Below are 9,426 nucleotides of genomic sequence, written 5' to 3'. Positions count from 1 at the left end.
CCTTCTTGGGCTCCTGCCAAGGCGAAAAGGCCCAACAAACCCATGAGAAATGGTGTGCACAGGAATTCAGTAAAAGGATGAATCAGCCTGGGCTGGAGTGTCTAGGAGAGCTTCTTGGAAGAGGTTCAAATTTGTTTGGGCCTCATAGATTAGGGAATATTGGCCGTGAAAGGGGAGGAGGGAAGAGAATTGAGTAAATCAGTATCCTGAGAGAGAAATAAGCAGAACTCATGCTGGTTCAGAGAGGAGAGCATGATTTGAGGCAAGAGGATAAATTATGCAGGTCCTTGAAAGGGAGGCCGATGAGTTGGGACTTAATATGGCAGCCAAAAGGACTCACTTAAGACTTATGAGCAGAGCAGGATCCAGAACATGGACTTAGGAATGAATTGGCCTTGTCTGAACAGGACCTGGGAGCCTATGGCCAGAGAGTTTATGAGAAGGCTGTTTCACGTCCATTCTTCCTCTTGGTCTTTTTCTTTTCCCTCTACTTTCTCTTCTCTGTTTCCTTCTCTCTCTTATTTTTTATTTTCCATTTGGAAATCATTCCTTCTCCAAAAACTTTGTGTGAATGCTCCTTTGTCCTCCTGTCTTCTAGGGAAGACCCTATATTTAGGAGGTTTTTTTCGTTTTGTTTTATTTTTGTTTTTGTTTTGTTTTGTTTTAAAGCTGTCAATTGTATCTTAGGGGAAATTTACTTCATAATTATTTATAAGTAAATGCCTTGAATTACATTTCCCTCAGTCCCCTCCCCCCTTAAAAGTTCAACCAGTGCCCGGATGTTAAAGAAATTTTGAAATTAGGGTTGATTGCATGGACCAAGTCTTCCAACTCACCGTGATCAGCATTCTGAGGCACTTCCACAAAGGCTGTCAGATAGGAAAAGGGCACAGGAAAGCAACAGATTTCTTAAATTCAGCAAAAAAGGGTCTAGCTGTTACTTTTGAAGACAATTTCTTCATTACTGCTGAAAAGAACTGACAGACTTTGCGGGGACTGTGTGAAGTACGAAGAGAAGCCTAGACTGAGAATTGGGAGACCTGAGTTTCAATCCTGGTGCAGCCACTAATTATCAGGGTTATCCACGGCAAATCCTTACTCCTTTGCAGACCTCGGTTCTCCCTTTGATCCAATAACAAGGCAACTCAGCTAACTGATCTCCAAGGGCCTCTCTAGTCTCCCTTCTACCTTTGTTCTTCTACCATGGATCCCTTGGAGGCTGCCGGTCTCAGGGGTTGCTTTGGGATGCCAGGTGCTGCCCAGAATGTGCAGCTTGGAAAGTGCTCTTGGTCTCCAGAGAGGGAGAGAGAACAGGAAATTCCTGGCTGTCTATAAGCCTCAAAGGGAACCCCTTTGCCAAGCTGGAATGGTTTCTGAACACCTCTTATCCTATTTCCAAACCTTCACCGCATTCAACAAGTCCTCTCCTACCCTGCTTGTTTTCAGATAATGGCCTGACCATATCCTTTGCCAGGAAGACTGAAGCAATGAGAATGAACCCCCTTGCTTTGCTGTTCCTACACCATTCCTTTTACACATGCCTGAACTCACTCCATTTCTTTTCCACTAAGGTGATCCCTACTGCTGGGTTCTTAATGTCTGTTCCTTAAGTCTGTTCCAGATCTGGGCTTTGCTTCAAAACTGGTCCCCTTGCTCCTATATGTTCCATCTTTCCATTTCTAATTTCTTCCCCCTAAATGTATAAACATACTCAAGCCTCTTTATTTAGAAAATAACAAGCTTCTCTCAAAACCCAGACAGGTACAGTTATCATGTTACCTTTCATCTTTTCTTTCCATGCAAGCTCCATGCAGTGCAAGCTGTACTTGCCATCTTTACTTCCTGTCATTCATTTTGTCTTTAGCATATAGCTGCCAGATTTCTGATCTCAGTTCTCCACCAGTATTTAATTGAGAAACCTGAGCCCTCACTTCATGGATAAGACTTGAATTTTTCAAGGTCTTGAATCATGCATAATACTCCCACAATACCACCAGCCACCAGAGGGCAGCCATCTCAGGCTCTACCCCAAGCTTCGCCAGCTCCATGAGCTGCCTAACAACTCTGTCCCCTAAAGAAGGCCCCTGTCTCCTCCAGGCCCACACCCCACCTGGCTACAACAATTAATCTGGCCCCAGCTAAATACTCTCGACTGTAACTTTGTGTCTCCTCCTTGCTCTGGGCCACTTCCAGGACTAATGTGATCATGACCCCTGCCCAATCACCTTGACTACCATCCAAAGTCTAAGCCTCCCAGATCATCCATCTTCACATGGCCTTACTGCTCAGTACACATTTTACTCTTACTCCATCTCCTACCCTTCTCTAATTTCCCAAACCTGCTTACTGTGCTTTCTGGACTTGAGATCTGTCATCAGAAAACATCAAGTTTGAGAATCATTAATATAAGTAACAGAAGTAAGTCAACAGCCTATTTGAGATCAGGCTAAAGGTCAGACTATGATCAATGACTCTACATATGCCAACTGCACAATGAGTGACTTTCGATGCCATTCTTGGAGGAAGAGTTCAGGGACCCCGCTCAGTTGGCAGCAGCTGCAGTTAAGTGGCTCCAGCTGTAGGTCCTCAAGGGCCTTACATCAGAGAGCCCTGCTGGTCACTACAAGGTAGAATAGAAATGCATTCCAAGAAGAAGGAGGCAAACAAAGTTCCCCTACTCCTTGGGGCCTCAGGCTGGGAGCGCCCCTCTCTGCTGCCTACTGCACACCAGAAGAAGGAAGGTTCTCCTTCCTGGGCCTTATGGCCTGTGAGCAGTTTGTTTCTGTCTTGAAGATGGGTGTCAAGAAAGCAGAGAGGAGGTAAATCAGGAATGTTGAGAAGGCATTTAGCTTGGGAATAAGAACACCACCAACATAGGTGAGAGCTTCTAGGGAGCAATTTACAAGTTCTGTGACAGTGAGACTGCAGGTAAGAGAAAAAGATTTGTTCTGAGTGTAGAATGACAAAAAAATAGCATTAAATCAAACAGTTACTAGTAACTGCTGGCATTTATTTGAGAAGTTTTGTATTATCATCAATGCATTTGTGTATGTAAAGCACTTAGAAGTTGCCTATGAGCTGCTGCTATAACTACTATGAAAACAAATGACAATGGCATAGAAGAGCATGTCATCTGGCTGCTCATTACACCTTCTGTTCCTGTCACTTCCAATCTTCCAAATAACTCCTCATTTATTCAAGACTTCACACCTGGTCACTCTCTTTTCTGTTGCATTTCTGTCTTAATACTTGGGAACTTCGACATGATGGTGTAACGTAGTAACGTAGTTTTCTATCGTGGCCTCATCAGTTTTCTTGAGCAATCTTGCTAATATTATCTTTTCCCAGACATCGTTACTATTGATGTGTGGATCATCTCCACATTTGTTTCCCGCCCAAACATTTCTTCTGAGCCTCAGATCCATACATCCAACTGGATAGCTCTACATAGATATTTCATGGAACCTCAAATTCAGCTACTCAAAATCTGAACTTACTATCTTTCTCACAAACCTCATTCTTCTGTTCTCAAAATCCTGTTATGTGGGATCAATGTTTAACCATTTGAGCCAGAATTGGGGAGGAATCACCCCAGATTACTCTGCACCTCTTAGAAGTCATATCTCATCAGTCACCACCTCTCTAAGCTCCACCTTTTATCCACGAGTCCAGAGCTTCTCTGGTTCCATAGTATAACTAGTAGTGAAGAGGGCAGGTCCTGGAGTAAGCACACCTGAGTTCAAATAATAGCTTCCAATTTATACTGCATAATTTTTGGCAAGTTACTTAAGCTTTCTGTTCCTTGGTTTTCTCATCTGCAAAATGGGTGTATAATATTGCTAACTTCTTTAAGTTGTTAGGAAAAACAATTATGACATATGACAATCCTGGAACATAGTGCTCAATAAGTTTGTGATGTTGATATCAATGATGATGATGTCTGAGCGATGCCAGTAGGGGAAATCACCTGGCTGCAGTAATTGAACAAGATTTTGAGGATTATCAACTGATTCTTAACCAGACTTTCAACAAGTCCTTTATTCAGTCCCTTTATAAAGACTATCTCTGCCTTTAAAAGAACTCGGTACCTCCTATTCCAAAGACTTTATAGGTTCTGAGGGGCAAATTAGTTTGCTTCTTAGAGGCTTTCCTTCTGTAGACACTTCATTTTTTAGCTCTACATCTGCACTTTCCAATGTGGTAGACAATACTTACAAGTGGTTATGAAGCCACTGAAATGTGAATGACTAGTGCTACTCATATTGAACTGATTATATTTTGAGTATATCGGGTTAAATAAAATATATTTTTAATTTTACTTGTTTCTTTCCACTTTAATGTGGTTACTAGAAAATTTTAAATTACATATGACAAATTATATTACTATTGGATAATATTGCATCTTACAGAAACCCTGAGAAAAGTAGGAAGACAAATTAATAATGAAAATAGAAATTAATTTAATAACAATTAATGCCCATATAGCGAAAATACTAAAATAAAATAAACAAATTACATTTCTTGGCTGCTGTCATGTTTTTTTTTCCATTCTCTTTAGTCTCGTAGTTGATACATTTTATCTCTTTAGTTTCATTTTTGTGAGGTGTCTGATGAAAACAAAGATGGGTGTATCATCTGCTTTGTTTAACTGGAAGTCATATCCAAGCTCTCACAATCTAGCTCCTGCTTGTATGTGTAGTATTATCACTTTATGTCCTGTCACCAACCTTATGGCCCACCCAAAATGAATTACTAATACTAGTTTTTGGAACGCTAGGAAGCTTCAAGCTTTCATGCCTTTGCTTTCTTTGCATCCTTCCTCTGAAATACCCTTCTAACTCCTCCCACCCGCCTGCCTAGTAACTTACTCATTCTTCAGAAACTCACTCAGATCTTCAAAAACTCACACAAATTTCACCTACTATCAGGAACTTTTCCTGACTCCTCCTCCTTCCAGTTGAGCTGACTGTTCCACTGTCCAGAATATGTCCTGCATATTCTTGAGATAACCATTTACCCCATAAGGGAACCCATCTTACTCATCAGATACTGCAGTGCCACTTCAGGGTTTGAACTAAAAGAATGTTCATCAAATAAATGAATAAAGACAGTAAAGAAGAACTGTGGGGATACAGAGAAAGGAGAAGCTGGCTGAAAAAGTTTCACGGTGGTAGTATTTTTCAGTTGTTCTTCGGATGAGTTTTAACGGGTGGAGACTGCTTTGGAAATTTTCCATGCAGAGGGGACAGGACAAGGAAAGCTTCCCTGGAAGGAGGGAATATGCTGGGGAAGTAGATGCCAGGGACATGGGTGGAAACTGGAAGACTGAGTTCGTTGAGGTAATTGATGGTGTGGTCTGGGGTGCGTCGTGAGCGATGGTGGAGAGGGCACCAGTGTGGGTTATTTAGGTGGTTGAACGCACACGTGCAGGCGGGGAGGGAGAGGGAGGAGTTTCTAGTTTGTACTTAATGGGAGAGCACGGGTACTGTTTACAGTGAAACCTCGCGGGAGGAGCGGGCCAGTCCCGCACCGCGCAACGAGAGGTGCGGGTGCCTCGCGCGCTTGTCCCTCGCGCTCGCCGTCGGCGCAGCCCGAGGTTCGCCCGCAGGAGACCCCGGCGCTGCTCTTCCGGTTCCGGTTCGCGTCTGCACCTGCGGCGAAGGCGAGCGGTCATGGCGTACTCCACCGTCCAGAGGGTGGCCTTGGCCTCTGGGCTCGTCCTGGCTGTGTCGCTGCTGCTGCCTAAGGCCTTCCTGTCCCGCGGAAAGCGACAGGAGCCGCCACCAGCGCCCGAAGGTAAGCGCACGCCAGCTCCTGGCATCACCGCTATGAGTAGGGAGAACGCTGCTCGTGGGAGCGGTGACTACGGGAATCTTCAGTCCCCACTTACATATCTGCACAACGGGCTAGAGAAGGCAGACTGGATAGTGTTTGGGAGGGGCCAAGCATCAAGCTTCCCTTGGCATCACCAGGGCGTCGGCCCAACTCCCCCAGCGCCAGATCTCTCCTGACGTTCAAGGGTCAGGCATGCGTGCACCCCTGCCTGAGCACTCTCTGGGTGGCCTGCACACACCCATTATTCTCAGCCCCTTCCACTCACTGGCTGAACTCGTTCAGGTGCTTTGAGTCAGGAGGGCTCCCACTTAGGGTACCTTTTTAGGGTTTCTGTGTGTTTTCCGTTGTGCTTTTATATGAAATGAAACCAGTCGGATTTGGTATTGTTAACCTTAATTCGTTGTATAGTTTCAATTTGGTGTTGCATGTTCACTGTTTCAGGCTCTTTTTATGCCTTTCAAAATATATAGGCATACTTTGGAGATATTGAGGGTTAGGTTCCACCCTAATAAAACGAGTACTGCAGTTGTAATCTTTTGCTGGTGGAGGGTCTTACTTTCAGTTTTTTGTTTGTTTGTTTGTTTTTTAAATCAGCACCTGTGAAGCACAATAAAACAAAGCCGCAATAAAACGAGGTATGTTTGTAACTTGAAGATTTTAATCCAAACATCAATTATTGAGGTGAACAAATCACTACAGTCCCCATAAGTATATATTTGTTAAGCCTTTGTCGTTGGCATGATGTATGTGGTGTTAAAAATCCACTCTATTGGTTGCACTCTGGGGCTTTTACATGATGAACGAGTGTAAAGGTGGATGCCAGAAGTTGGGAGAGGGAACTAGACAATTCTCTACAGGTCATGAAGTTCTACTGTAACTGTCTGCCATATATTATCCCTAACATCCTTGAGACATGGTTTTATAGTCTCAAACACTTTCCTTATGTTCATCCTGTTGATTATTGGACAGCTCCTTTTAAACTGAAATCACTTCCCTCTAATTTGAGCCCACTGGCAGTGGTTCCATCCTCTTTCACATCATAGATTATAAATACCACAGGTGCAGAGAACTAAGCTCTAGAGTTTGAGGGCAGATTGAACCCAGAATTTTCTTAATAGAATTTACTTGATAATCTTTATGCTTGTAAAATAGCCTACCTGGAAGAAACTTCTGAAAAATCTTTACGTATTTGTTATTCTTTTATCTCTAAAATTTTACTTGTCTAATGATTTTGTCTGCCTTGAAGAAGAGTATATTCATGATCTTGATCAGTAAGGATTCTTCTAAAATAGTGTTTTACTGAACTGAATTCCCATTATGCTGAATTATCTTGAATAAGTTCTGTCGAATGTGAGTGAGAGACGCTCTTCTGAATGTTGTACAGAGTAGAGATCAGACATGGCTCTTTCCCTTGAGAACGCAAGTGCTGATATTCAGTGTTCTCAGAATCTTTGCACTTTTCTGTTCTCTTTATTCCTCAAGTGTTCTTCCTTCCCTCTGCTTTCTTATCATTCAAGTTTGCTCAAATGTAACTTCCTCAGAGAGACTTTCTCTAAGGACCCTAGCTAAAATAACTTCTATTCCCATCATTCCCTATTCCATCATGTTGTTTTATTTTCTTTATTGCAGGGATGACTATATGATGTAAAATTTTCTTATTCATTTTTCGTTACCTTCTAGAATGTAAGTTCCATGAGGGCAGGGACTTTGTGTTGTTTACTACTATTTCTTTAGCACCTGGCTAAAATGTCAGTAAATACTTTTAAATGAATGATTGAAGATTATGAAGCTACTATATTGTGAATTCTCATTTGGCATTAGTTACTGAAGTGTATACTTAGAAACTTATCTCGAATGATATATTCTGGTAAATGAAATTTGCTAACTAAAATCCCTGGTCTGGTATACTGCCATTTTAAAAACAGTGACTCTAACCATTTTGGGGTTACATACCCCTTTGAGAATCTGTTGAAAGTTACTGATTTTCTCCCTAGAAAAAAAAGCACATACTTTTTCTATATACATTCAGAATTTGAGTATCAGTTCAGAGAATTCACAGAACCCAGAAACCCCCCTTTTGAAGAAAGGGAGAGAACTAATTATTTGAAAATTCTTAAAATTTGTGTCTTTGTAACTTCCATTTCTGCCCATTGGAGTATGTGAAACATGCACAGCCCCTTTTCCACATGACAGCCATTAAGATAGTCTTTTAGCAAATATTCATGACATACCCTTTCACATAGAATATGCACAGTGTACAGATACTGTGGATTCCAAGAAAAAAAAAATGAGCCAAATTTACCTAAGGGACCTACAGCTTAGTTGAGGAAAACAGACAAATAAGTGCAAAAAGGTGTCATTTGTAAGTACTCAGGCCCTTGCAGGGAAAGGTGTAGACTCGTAGTAAGAATGGTCAGTTTTATTTGGGGCAAGAAAAGTGTCATAGAGGAGGAGAGTATGGTTTTTTTTTCCTAACAGCTTTTTTGAGATATAATGCACATCGCATACAGTTCACCCATTTAAAGCATAAAATTCAGTGGTTTTCAGTATATTTACAGTTGTGCAATCATCACCACAGTCAATTTTAGAACATTTTATCATCCCCCTCCAAAAAAACCATACTCTTTAGCCATCACCCTCCAAGATCTCCCTAGGCAACCACTAATCTACTTTCTGCCTCTGTCGATTTTCCTATAGTGAGCATTTCACAGAAATAGAATAATACAGTATGTGACCTTTGATGACTGGCTTCTTTCACTTAGTATGTTTTCATGGTTCATCCATGTTGTAGCATGTATCAGTACTTCATTCCTTTTTATAGCTGAATAATATTCCATTGTATGGATATAACACATTTATCTACTCATCAGTTGATGGACATTCTTTTTTTTATATTTTTGATTATTATGAATAATGCTGCTATTAACTTTTTTTGTTTAGACATGCTTTCATTTCTCTTGAGTATATACATTTGGGAAATGTGAGCATTCTAGTGTGGCTGGAACTAATAGCGGAATGTCAGGGTCATATGATTGATTACTCTATATTTAACCTTTTGAGGAACTGCTTTTCCAAAGCAGCTGCACCATTTTACACTCCCACCAGCAGTGTATGAAGATTTTAATTTGTCCACATCTTGCCTATACTTGTTATTGTTTGTCTTTTTTATTATAGCTACCCTAGTGGTTTTATTTGCATTTCGCTGATGACTAATAACATTGAGCGTCTTCATGTGTTTAGTGGCTCTTTGTATATCTTTGGAGAAATGTCTATTCAAATCTTTTGCCCATTTTTAAATTGGGTTACTTTTTGTTGTTTTGCTCTTTATGTATTTTAGATACAAATCCATTATCAGAGTATGATTTGTAAATATTTTCTCCCATTCAGGGGATTGTCTTCATTTTCTCGAAGGTGTCCTTTTAAGGGAAAAAGTTTTTAATTTTGATGAAATCCAGTTTTTCTTTTACTGCATCTGCTTTTGGTGTCATATCTAAAAAGTCATTGCCAAATCTGAGGTCATGAATATTTATACCTGTTTTCAAGTTTTATAGTATTCATACTTACATTTAAGTCTTTAATTCATCTTGAGTT

This window comes from Pteropus medius, unplaced genomic scaffold, assembly GCF_902729225.1.
Source record: "Pteropus medius unplaced genomic scaffold, Ma_sr-lr_union100, whole genome shotgun sequence".
Lineage (NCBI taxonomy): Eukaryota > Metazoa > Chordata > Mammalia > Chiroptera > Pteropodidae > Pteropus > Pteropus medius.
This window is presented reverse-complemented; position numbering follows the sequence as displayed.